General features: G+C 38.3%; 1 protein-coding gene across 4 annotated transcripts in view; it reads left to right on the top strand.

Annotated features, from left to right (window-relative positions):
• ADK (adenosine kinase) overlaps positions 1 to 13,512 on the top strand; it is a 606,631-nt gene that overhangs the window by 88,372 nt on the left and 504,747 nt on the right. The window lies entirely within an intron of this gene.

The following is a 13,512-nucleotide window of genomic DNA, read 5'->3' as shown; positions in this document are numbered from 1 at the left end:
GTATTAAGGAAGTTCTGATAACCATAGTCATGGGCGAACATTTCACATCAAATAATATAGTACTAAGAATTTGAGGCTAACTATACCTTCAGGTTAAACCACTCTTATTCCTAATAATAGTAAAGGGTCTATCCTTTTTGTAAATAATGTTCATGAATTTTACAGACTTTCTTGGGAGTTTCCCTAATGTTTGACATTCCCTAACATTAAAGGTACCAGATTTATTTTAACATCTGACTCAGGTCCCTTTGGTTTAGTTTAATGTAATCTTCATCTGTAGCCATCTGTTTGGGAACAGTTTTTTTGTAGCTGGAGTACTTCAAGTTTGTTTTCTTCTCAAGATTAAGTACTAATATTTTGAAGTACTTTTAAACTGCTTAAATATTTTATTGTATTATTATGTCTGTCATAAAGGATAACTCATTACAGGAGATAATTTTAGAATTAAACATGGTCTCCTATCCATGCATGTATCATAGGTGAATAAATATGTATGTCATTAGTGGTAAAATCTTAAAATCTGTGATGGATTAATCCTAAATTGCCACCTTGTGCTTTTGAAGAATGTGCAGTGCCCTGGCTTTAACATTAGAAGAAACTTAGTTTATGTATGAGTTTTTACCATGACTGTTAACGTTGGTATATCAGTTAGCTTTGAGCCTGGTTGGGAGGTGGGCAGGAGTGGAGTGGACTGTTTTTCACTATCTCTAACCATTAACTACCTTTACAGTGAAATGGATGTTTGATGCGTCACTTGCACACACACCCCTCAAACTGTACACAAGTTTTTCTTGTGCTTAATCCTAATCTGAAACCACATAGAAAAGGAAATTCTGGGAAATAGTTCTAGTTGGCACAGTATAGAACTACCACATTTGGGTTAATAACTTATTTTATGTCCTCATTTGTAAAATGGTGATAATTTCATTTTTATCTTACTGGATTTAGTGAAGATTAGATGAAATTGTATATGTGAAAAGGTTTTGAAATAGGAAAAGGTAATATAAAGGTTCATTGTGATGTAGGTTTTTGCCAGTATCATGATATTCATGATAACTTTTTGAACTGGCTTTTGCTCTTAGAGAAGCTATCAGATATCATTATGGGTTTAGATTACTGCTTTGCTATTTTATTATTATCCATTAAGCAACTGATGTAATTAATTAGCAATTTCTCTTGTGATCTATTCAGTAATAACCTCTGGGTATAGTTTTTGAGTTTCCATCATAAAATCTTCAGGAAAATAAATGGTAATAGTCTTCTTTACACTCTAACTCTGATTTTTTGGGTGGAGGGGTAAGATGTTTCCTGAAACTTTATACAGAGGTTTTCAGTCCAAGTGTGGTTCATTGATCCTTTGCTACAAACAATGTACTTGACATTATTTCACTATGTAATACTGTGGGGTGAATAATCATTGGGGACAACATAGTATGGAGAAAGGTATGTTAAATTCTTTTTCTCCTTGGTCTATTACAAACAGGAATATTTTGAGAAACTATGACAGTTATCTGCCTGAAAGATAAAGGAAAGGTTTTGCCAACACTGTCTATAGCCCCTTACGGATTGATTTGGAGTTTTTTGGAATGATACGGATTTAGGAGTTTTGGGGAACTTTTAATTTCTATTAGCAGGTTATCTAATCCTTGAAAATACTTTCTTTACTATTATCAATTTCTTTTTGGAAAGTCTTGAACAATTGAGTAACACGTGTATTAAAGAACAAGCAAGGAGGGCACCATTTCAATTACTTTTATGCTGTAATCCTCACAACAACCCTATGAGGCAGATATTATAATCATTCCCATTTTATGGGAAACTGAGGTTTCGAGAGATTCCATAACTTGTCTTATAGTAGAAAAGGATAGATTGATTTGATTTCTGATCTTTATTGCTTTCTTTTTTGCTAAGTTCAGTGACTTAGGGAAGAATACTTATTTACTCTTTTTGGGAGGAATATTATTTAAAAGAACATAACTACTTCACAAAGTGTTCAAAGATATTTATGATGGATTTTAGTTTTACTATGGTTTATTATAAATATACCATAGTTTGTAGGTAATACCGGTTTTTTGGGTTATTTGATGTCAATATAAAAATCTTAGCGGATAATCTCAGGTCCTATTGATGAATAGAAATTAGATACTTCCAAAAGACTAGGTTGTTCTTGAAGTTCAGTGTATTATATTTATTCTTTGTGTTGCTGGCTCCCTCTGTAGAACATCATTAGGATTGCAACTTGACTTTCTCAGTTATTTAGCAAAGTGATTGAAACATTTAAAAGAGATTTAAAATTTTTCTTGTAAAATCTTAGTTTATATCCTAGTATCTTCCAGGTATTTTCGCTTGTGAAAATGTTCCCTTTATAGAAATGTCTCATTTTGTATATACTAAATTTTAATAGCATATATGAAATGAGACCACCTTCCTCAAACATTTTTACTACTTTATTGCTCTTTTGTTTGGGAAGACCAGACAGACTTGTAATTTCTAGATCTGTAGTTCTGTGTTGGGTAAGACCAAGAAGAAGTAGGAAAAAAAGCCTGATGGAAGATTTGAGGAAAAGAAAAAAGTATTGGAGTTATTTGGATTCGATATATGACATTTGAAATTATCCTGTTTTAGAGTTTTTTAAAAATATTGAATTGGATGAGCAAATTTTCATTAAAATATTTGGTTTTTTTCTTATGAAAAGAGACAAACAAAACTTTTGATAGTAGAAAGAACAAAGAGGAATATTTTAGCAAGATCCCAAAATTCAACAGAAATGTAGAAAATATGTGTTACATATACAATTCCCATAATTTTATGCTCTTCTAGGTAAAATCCTTTATTATCAAATCCTAGCTCCAGTTTCCCTTTGCAGGAATGTGGTTACTACTTTCATACCACTTTTTCTCCTTTCTTCCCCAAACCATTTTATATGTAATTATTAAATTGTATAATTAGCTTTTCAAAGATGTTTCCCTACCAGACTGAGGGCAGAGGGAATGTGATTGGCTTCCAAGATGGAATTTAGAAAAAGGGGCAAACTGATGCCGTAAAGCTAGGGACTGAAGTGTAATAATGAAAATGGGAAAGAACTAAATAAAACATACAGGTTCTTTCAATTTATACAAATTTATATACTCTTCTAAGTAGAAATGAAGGATGTTACCTGGACCACGCACAAATGGGCTTTTAAATAATTTTGTAGGATAATTACCTTTTTCTTTGTTAACACTAAACATTTGTTATTCTATTAAAAATGTAGTTGACACAAACATAGGCATGCATTATGGTGGCACAAAGAAATTCAAAGATTATTATTCTTTTTATATTTGTTGACCTTGACTGAATTTGATGTCAGAATTATAAGAATAGAATTGAATCAGTTTTATTCATATAACAAATCCATCCTTCATTATCTTCAAAATATATATTATGCCTTAGAGTTTTTGTTTTTCTGTATCAATAAAAAGTTGGCATCAATATATGAATATTTTGTTGGGGTTCTTATAGTTTTATTTATATATATATATATTTTTCCATTTTATTTATTTATTTATTTTTTTGAGAGGGCATCTCTCATATTTATTGATCAAATGGTTGTTAACAACAATAAAATTCAGTATAGGGGGGTCAACGCTCAATGTACAATCATTAATCCATCTCAAGCCTAATTCTCGTCAGTCTCCAATCTTCTGAAGCATAACAAACAAGTTCTTACATGGTGAACGAATTCTTACATAGTGAATAAATTCTTACATGGTGAACAGTACAAGAGCATTCATCACAGAAACTTTCGGTTTTGATCATGCATTATGACCTATAAACAATCAGGTCAAATATGAATATTCGTTTGATTTTTGTACTTGATTTATATGTTGATTCCACATTTCTCCTCTTATTATTATTATTTTTATTTTTAATAAAATGCTGAAGTGGTAGGTAGATGCAAGATAAAGGTAGAAAACATAGTTTAGTGCTGTAAGAAGGCAAATGTAGATGATCAGATGATCAGGTGTGTGCCTATGGACTAAGTATTAATCCAGGCTAGACAAGGGCAGCAAGACATCCACGGATGCAGAAGATTTCTCTCAAAGCAGGGGGGGTGAGGTTCTGAGCCTCACCTCTGTTGATCCCCAAATTCTCACCTGATGGCCCCCCTGCGACTGTGCCTGTCTTAGGTTGTTCCTCCCTTGAGGAATCTTACCCGTCTCTGGCTAACCAGTCATCTTCCGGGGCCATACAGGGAAATGTAAAGTTGGTAAGTGAGAGAGAAGCCATATTGTTTGCAAAGGTTAGCTTTTTACTTCTTTGCAGATTTATGCCCTGTGGCTTCTATGCCCAGCACTTGTCTCGAGGTATCTTTACCACCTGGAGGAATTATGATACTCGGTAAATTCGATATGAGGCACGAATTCTATTTAAGGGTTGTAATTAGGAAGGAAGAAGAAAAGCTATAGATGTAGCATACGAAGGAAACTTGGGAGGATTGATTATTTCTTTGACATATCTTCTTGTATAGTACCTTAAGTATGTATAGGTTTTAAACTACTAACTAATTTGCACACATATATTAACATAATAGGAATACGGTGACATAAACAAAGCAAATCTATAATTACCATCCATCTCCAGTGAAGCCAAGAAAACCATTTAGGCACCCTAGGCATTTGTGAAAATTTATCTATGATATGATGGATATTGTCCAACTGTACTTGAACCATCAGACAAATTAAAGCAGCCCTTTTCTGGGATCTGTTCACATCCCATATGTTCTTTTAACCATAGATAGTCTATAGTCATGAGATTTTGGAGTGCTACAACTTGCACCCCTACCAACTCCTGGTTGAGTTCCAACAGTACAGATCCGGTCAAATTCGTTGTCTCACTGTATGCACATGCCAGCCTAGACATCTCCCTTCTCATTCCAATGGCAAGTCCAGGAGACGGTGGGCTGGATGCAGCCACAACCGCAGCATCGTCCGGATCCCTGTGGAGGCTTTTTGATGATCATCCCCTGGCACAAGTCCTCCAGAGAGTGCTGATGCCGGAAGCTCCTCCTCATATCGTATCTTAGTTCATTTTCTGGGTATCCAAGCTAGGCCTTGATCTTCTGCATAGAAACAAACAGACCCTTTGCCCACACTTTGACATGCCCTCTATACCACTGTGCAGAACTCATTGGAGGTCAGCACACAGTAACTGCTTTTTTTTTTTTTTTTTTTTTTAATTAAGAGAAAGGAATATTATCAGAAAAGAGTACCTCCATAGCTGATCATCTGACACCCTTTAAGTGATCAACATTAAGGATATTTAAAGCATGCGTTGATCTTTGATTTACCAATAGTTTTATCCTGTTAAGGAGTAATCCCCCTTTTCTTTCTTTCTTTCTTTTTTGTGTCTTTTTTTTTTTTTTAATTTTTAATCTACACTTACATGAAGAATACTATGTTTACTATGCTCTCCCCTATATCAGGTCCCCCCTAACAACCACATTACGGTTACTGTCCATCAGCTTAGCAAAATGTTGTAGAGTCACTACTTGTCCTCTCTGTGTTGTGCAGCCCACCCTCCCCTTTCTCCCTCCCCCCCATGCATGCTAATTTTAATACCCCCCTTCTTCTTCCCCCCCTTATCCCTCCCTGCCCACCCATCCTCCTCAGTTCCTTTCCCTTTGGTACCTGTTAGTCCATTTTTGGGTTCTGTAATTCTGCTGCTGTTTTGTTCCTTCAGTTTTTCCTTTGTTCCTATACTCCTCAGATGAGTGAAATCATTTGGTATTTCTCTTTCTCCGCTTGGCTTATTTCACTGAGCATAATACTCTCCAGCTCCATCCATGTTGCTGCAAATGGTTGGATTTTTCCACTTCTTATGGCTGAGTAGTATTCCATTGTGTATATGTACCACATCTTCTTTATCCATTCATCTACCGATGGACATTTAGGTCGCTTCCAATTCTTGGCTATTGTAAATAGTGCTGCGATAAACATAGGAGTGCATCTGTCTTTCTCAAATTTGATTGCTGCGTTCTTAGGGTAAATTCCTAGGAGTGGAATTCCTGGGTCAAATGGTAGGTCTGTTTTGAGCATTTTGATGAACCTCCATACTGCTTTCCACAATGGTTGAACTAATTTACATTCCCACCAGCAGTGTAGGAGGGTTCCCCTTTCTCCACAGCCTCGCCAACATTTGTTGTTGTTTGTCTTTTAGATGGCAGCTATCCTTACTGGTGTGAAGTGATACCTCATTGTAGTTTTAATTTGCATTTCTCTGATAATTAGCGATGTGGAGCATCTTTTCATGTGTCTCTTGGCCATCTGTATTTCTTTTTTGGAGAACTGTCTGTTCAGTTCCTCTGCCCATTTTTTAATTGGGTTATTTGTTTTTTGTTTGTTGAGGCATGTGAGCTCTTTATATATTCTGGACGTCAAGCCTTTATCGGATCTGTCATTTTCAAATATATTCTCCCATACTGTAGGGTTCCTTTTTGTTCTATTGATGGTGTCTTTCGCTGTACAGAAGCTTTTCAGCTTAATGTAGTCCCACTTGCTCATTTTTGCTGTTGTTTTTCTTGCCCAGGGAGATATGTTCAAGAAGAGATCACTCATGTTTATGTCTAAGAGGTTTTTGCCTATGTTTTTTTCCAAGAGTTTAATGGTTTCATGACTTACATTCAGGTCTTTGATCCATTTTGAGTTTACCTTTATATATGGGGTTAGACAATGGTCCATTTTCATTCTCCTACATGTAGCTGTCCAGTTTTGCCAGCACCATCTGTTGAAGAGACTGTCATTTTGCCATTGTATGTCTATGGCTCCTTTATCAAATATTAATTGACCATATATGTTTGGGTTAATTTCTGGGGTCTCTAATCTGTTCCACTGGTCTGTGGCTCTGTTCTTGTGCCAGTACCAAATTGTCTTGATTACTATGGCTTTGTAGTAGAGCTTGAAGTTGGGGAGTGAGATCCCCCCTACTTTATTCTTCTTTTTCAGGATTGCTTTGGCTATTCGGGGTCTTTGGTGTTTCCATATGAATTTTTGAATTATTTGTTCCAATTCATTGAAGAATGTTGCTGGTAATTTGAGAGGGATTGCATCAAATCTGTATATTGCTTTGGGCAGGATGGCCATTTTGACGATATTAATTCTTCCTAGCCATGAGTATGGGATGAGTTTCCATTTATTAGTGTCCCCTTTAATTTCTCTTAAGAGTGACTTGTAGTTTTCAGAGTATAAGTCTTTCACTTCTTTGGTTAGGTTTATTCCTAGGTATTTTATTCTTTTTGATGCAATGGTGAATGGAATTGTTTTCCTGATTTCTCTTTCTATTGATTTGTTGTTAGTGTATAGGAAAGCTACAGATTTCTGTGTGTTAATTTTGTATCCTGCAACTTTGCTGTATTCCGATATCAGTTCTAGTAGTTTTGGAGTGGAGTCTTTACGGTTTTTTATGTACAGTATCATATCATCTGCAAATAGTGACAGTTTAACTTCTTCTTTACCAATCTGGATTCCTTGTATTTCTTTGTTTTGTCTGATTGCCGTGGCTAGGACCTCCAGTACTATGTTAAATAACAGTGGGGAGAGTGGGCATCCCTGTCTGGTTCCCGATCTCAGAGGAAATGCTTTCAGCTTCTCGCTGTTCAGTATAATGCTTGCGGTGGGTTTATCATATATGGCCTTTATTATGTTGAGGTACTTGCCCTCTATTCCCATTTTGCTGAGAGTTTTTATCATGAATGGATGTTGAATTTTGTCAAATGCTTTTTCAGCATCTATGGAGATGATCATGTGGTTTTTGTCTTTCTTTTTGTTGATGTGGTGGATGATGTTGATGGATTTTCGAATGTTGTACCATCCTTGCATCCCTGGGATGAACCCCACTTGGTCATGGTGTATGATCCTTTTGATATACTGTTGAATTCTGTTTGCTAATATTTTATTGAGTATTTTTGCATCTACATTCATCAGGGATATTGGTCTGTAATTTTCTTTTTTGGTGGGGTCTTTGCCTGGTTTTGGTATTAGGGTGATGTTGGCCTCATAGAATGAGTTTGGGAGTATTCCCTCTTCTTCTCTTTTGTGGAACACTTTAAGGAGAATGGGTATTATGTCTTCTCTGTGTGTCTGATAAAATTCTGAGGTAAATCCGTCCGGCCCCGGGGTTTTGTTCTTGGGTAGTTTTCTGATTACTGTTTCAATTTCTTTGCTTGTAATTGGTTTGTTTACCTTTTGTGTTTCTTCCTTGGTCAGTCTTGGGAGGTTGTATTTTTCTAGGAAGTTGTCCATTTCTTCTAGGTTTTCCAGCTTGTTGGCATATAGGTTTTCATAGTAGTCTTTAATAATTCTTTGTATTTCTGTGGAGTCTGTTGTGATTATTCCATTCTCATTTCTGATTATGTTGATTTGTGTTGACTCTCTTTTTCTCTTAATAAGTTGGGCTAGAGGCTTATCTATTTTGTTTATTTTCTCAAAGAACCAGCTCTTGGTTTCGTTGATTTTTGCTATTGTTTTATTCTTCTCAATTTTGTTTATTTCTTCTCTGATCTTTATTATGTCCCTCCTTCTGCTGACTTTAGGCCTCATTTGTTCTTCTTTTTCCAGTTTTAATAATTGTGATGTTAGACTATTCATTTGGGATTGTTCTTCCTTCTTCAAGTGTGCCTGGATTGCTATATACTTTCCTCTTAAGACTGCTTTCGCTGCATCCCACAGAAGTTGGGGCTTAGTGTTGTTGTTGTCATTTGTTTCTATATATTCCTTGATCTCTGTTTTGATTTGTTCATTGATCCATTGATTATTTAGTAGCATGTTGTTAAGCCTCCATGTGTTTGTGAGCCTTTTTGTTTTCTTTGTAGAATTTATTTCTAGTTTCATACCTTTGTGGTCTGAAAAATTGGTTGGTAGAATTTCAATATTTTGGAATTTACTGAGGCTCTTTTTGTGAGCTAGTATGTGGTCTATTCTGGAGAATGTTCCATGTGCACTTGAGAAGAATGTATATCCTGTTGCTTTTGGATGTAGAGTTCTATAGATGTCTATTAGGTCCATCTGTTCTAGTGTGTTGTTCAGTGCCTGTGTGTCTTTACTTATTTTCTGCCCGGTGGATCTATCCTTTGGGGTGAGTGGTGTGTTGAAGTCTCCTACAATGAATGCATTGCAGTCTATTTCCCTCTTTAGTTCTGTTAGTATTTGCTTCATATATGCTGGTGCTCCTGTATTGGGTGCATATATATTTAGAATGGTTATATCCTCTTGTTGGACTGAGCCCTTTATCATTATGTAGTATCCTTCTTTATCTCTTGTTACTTTCTTTGTTTTGAAGTCTATTTTGTCTGGTATTAGTACTGCAACCCCTGCTTTCTTCTCACTGTTGTTTGCCTGAAATATGTTTTTCCATCCCTTGACTTTTAGTCTATGCTTATCTTTGGGTTTAAGGTGAGTTTCTTGTAAGCAGCATATAGATGGGTCTTGCTTTTTTATCCATTCTATTACTCTAAGTCTTTTGATTGGTGCATTAAGTCCATTTACATTTAGGGTGACTATTGAGAGATATGTACTTATTGCCATTGCAGGCTTTAGATTTGTGGTTACCAAAGGTTCAAGGTTAGCCTCTTTAGTATCTTAGTGCCTAACTTAGCTCACTTATTGAGCTGTTATATACACTGTCTGGAGATTCTTTTCTTCTCTCCCTTCTTATTCCTCCTCCTCCATTCTTCATATGTTGTGTGTTTTGTTCTGTGCTCTTTTTAGGGGTGCTCCCATCTAGAGCAGTCCCTGTAGGATGCCCTGTAGAGGTGGTTTGTGCGAAGCAAATTCCCTCAGCTTTTGCTTGTCTGGGAATTGTTTAATCCCACCATCATATTTCAATGATAGTCGTGCTGGATACAGTATCCTTGGTTCAAGGCCCTTCTGTTTCATTGCATTAAGTATATCATGCCATTCTCTTCTGGCCTGTAGGGTTTCTGTTGAGAAGTCTGATGTTAGCCTGATGGGTTTTCCTTTATAGGTGACCTTTTTCTCTCTAGCTGCCTTTAAAACTCTTTCCTTGTCCTTGATCCTTGCCATTTTAATTACTATGTGTCTTGGTGTTGTCCTCCTTGGATCCTTTCTGTTGGGAGTTCTGTGTAATTCCATGGTCTGTTCGATTATTTCCTCCCCCATTGTGGGGAAGTTTTCAGCAATTATTTCTTCCAAGAGACTTTCTATCCCTTTTCCTCTTTCTTCTTCTTCTGGTATCCCTATAATACGAATATTATTCCTTTTGTGTTGGTCACATATTTCTCTTAGTGTTGTTTCATTCCTGGAGATCCTTTTATCTCTCTCTATGTCAGCTTCTATACGTTCCTGTTCTCTGGCTTCTATTCCTTCAATGGCCTCTTGCATCTTATCCATTCTGCTTATAAATCCTTCCAGGGATAGTTTCACTTCTGTGATCTCCTTCCTGACCTCTGTGATCTGCTTCCGGACTTCATCCCACTGCTCTTGCACTTTTCTCTGCATCTCATCCCACTGCTCTTGCATTTTTCTCTGCATCTCATCCCATTGCTCTTGCATTTTTCTCTGCATCCCTGTCAGCATGTTCATGATTTTTATTTTGAATTCTTTTTCAGGAGGACTAGTTAGGTCTGTCTCCCTCTCAGGTGTTGTCTCTGTGATCTTTGTCTGCCTGTAGTTTTGCCTTTTCATGGTGATAGAGAGAGTTTGCAGAGCTGTACAAGTGACCGCTGGAAGAGCTTCCTTTCTTGTTGGTTTGTGGCCTTTTCCTGGGAGAATAGCGACCTCTAGTGGCTTGTGCTGGGCAGCTGTGCGCAGACCGGGCTTCTGCTTCCTTCCCAGTTGCTTTGGGGTTTGTCTCCGCTGTTGCTGTGGGCTTGGCCTGGCTGGGGCTGTTCCTTCAAAATGGTGGAGCCCCGTTGGAGGGGGAGCGGCCAGGGGGCTATTTATCTCCATAAGGGGCCTCTGTGCTCCCTGCTGCCCAGGGGGTTAGAGTGCCCAGAGATCCCCAGATTCCCTGCCTCTGGTCTAAGTGACCTGTCCTGCCCCTTTAAGACTTCCAAAAAGCACTCTCTAAACCAAAACAACAACAGCAACAGTGAGAGAGGGAACAGAAAGAAAAAAAAAAGGAAAAAACACGCGATTTTTTTTTTTTTTTGTCCTCAGGTGCTGGTCCCAGGCACCCGCTCACTGGTCCTGCTGCCCTGTCTCCCTAGCACCAGGGTCCCTGTCCTTTCAAGGATTCCAAAAAGCACCCACCCACCGGTCCCGCAGGGAAGGACGCTCGATATTCTTTGTCCTCAGGCTCTGGTCCCAGGCACCCGCTCACCAGTCCTGCCGCCCTGCCTCCCTAGCACCGGGGTCCCTGTCCCTTTAAGGCTTCCAAAAAGCACTCGCCAAAAAGAGAGAAAAAAAGGGGAAAAATGCGCGATTTCCTCCGTGCCGGTCTCAGGCACCCGCCCACCGGTCCTACAGGGAAAAACGCGCGATATTCTTTGTCCTCAGGCGCCGGTCCCAGGCACCCGCTCACCAGTCCCACCGCCCTGCCTCCCTAGCACTGTGGTCCCTGTCCCTTTTAGGCTTCCAAAAAGCACTCGCAAAAAAGAGAAAAAAAAAAGGGGGAAAAACACGCGATTTCCTCTGTCCTCAAGTGCCGGTCTCAGGCACCCGCCCCCCGGTCCCGCAGGGAAAAACGTGGGATATTCTTTGTCCTCAGGTGCCGGTTCCAGGCACCCGCTCACCAGTCCCGCCACCCTGCCTCCCTAGCACCGGGGTCCCTGTCACTTTAAGGCTTCCAAAAAGCGCTCGCCAAAAAGAGAAAAAAAAAGGGGAAAAACACTTGATTTCCTCTGTCCTCAGGTGCCAGTCTCAGGCACCCGCCCGCCGATCCCACAGGGAGAAACGCGGGATATTCTTTGTCCTCAGGCGCCGGTCCCAGGCACCTGCTCACCGGTCCCGCCACCCTGCCTCCCTAGCAACGGGGGCCCGTCCCTTTAAGGCTTCCAAAAAGCACTCGCCAAAGAAAAACCGCTCTGGTTTCTTTCCACCCGCCGGGAGCCGGGGGGAGGGGCGCTCGGGTCCCGCTGGGCCTGGGCTTGTATCTTACCCCCTTCCCAAGGCGCTGGGTTCTTGCAGGTGTGGATGTGGTCTGGATGTTGTCCTGTGTCCTGTGATCTCTATTTTAGGAAGATTTTTCTTTGTTATATTTTCATAGCTCTATGTGTTTTTGGGAGGAGATTTCCACTGCTCTACTCACGCCGCCATCCTGGCTCCACCCCCCTCAGTTTTATATTTTTTAATCAGTTACCTTCTTATGATCCTTAAGGTTTACTAACCTACTTTCTGTTCATCTCTGGAAGAAATCTGGAATGGACTTCCTTTACATTATTATCAACTACTTCAGTCTATGTCATTCCGAATTTGTTTTAACCTGTGTGTCGCAGTCGAATAGTGCTTTCCAATGTTAGTACTTCCTATATTACATATGTAAATTTTTCTTCATGTTAATTTAAAAAATAAGACTCATCTTATTGATACCTGTGAACCAATGAGTTTTATACATTTAAATATAGAATTTCTAAAAAATGTTCGCCACTTAAAATTGTCTCAAATACAAGTTGACGTTCTGTGGTTCCTGACGTGCCTCACAGAGGGCACAATATCCCATGGATAGTGTTCCTACAAAAAAAAGCACAAATCTGATTGTGAGGGAAACTTCAGAAAAACTGAAATTCAACAGAACATCTGGCCTGTACTCTTTAAAAGTCAGTGTTGTGAAAGATAAAGACTGATAAACTTTTCTAGATTAAGAAATACCAAAGGAACATAACTAGTTGTAAAGCATGATTCAGGATTGTGTGCTAGAAAGGAAGGAGGGATGTTATAAGGACATCACTGGGTAAAATCGTTGAATATGAACTGTAGGTTATAGTATTGTGGCAGTGTTAAATATCCTGAATTAATAAATGTTCTGTGGTTATGAAAGACAGTGGCCTTGCTTTAGAAAATAATATACTTATCAAATTGTGTTATAATGTTAATATTAACTAAATGTAGGTGAAGAGTATTAAGTAGTTATTTGTACAATTCTTGCAATTGTAAATTTGAAATTATTTTAAGATAAGTTAAAAAAAATACTGTCTCAGTTATCACCAGAGGTACACATACTAACTATATACTTTGGGAATGACTTGACCCTATGGATCAGCAGTGACTATGCTAAGTATTTTATGTATTTATTTTCTCATATAGGTAAAACATTTTAAAAGGAAAACCATGGAACTTCCTTTATCCTCATTGAATAACTCCTATTCTTCTTCTAAGACTTGCCTCAGATACTCAGTTTTTCTGGTTGTGTTCTCTATTGTACTCTCTTCCTGAATGATGCAAAGCATTCAGAGTCCTCAGTACTTTGAGCACAGGATTCACATTTTATTCATCTTTGCATTCCTAGTGCCTGGCACATAGTAGGTACTTAATAAATATTTGCGGATATTGAAAATTATTTTAAAAGAAAATCTTCAGA

The sequence above is a fragment of the Manis javanica genome, chromosome 7, assembly GCF_040802235.1.
Source record: "Manis javanica isolate MJ-LG chromosome 7, MJ_LKY, whole genome shotgun sequence".
NCBI lineage: Eukaryota > Metazoa > Chordata > Mammalia > Pholidota > Manidae > Manis > Manis javanica.
This window is presented reverse-complemented; position numbering and strand designations above follow the sequence as displayed.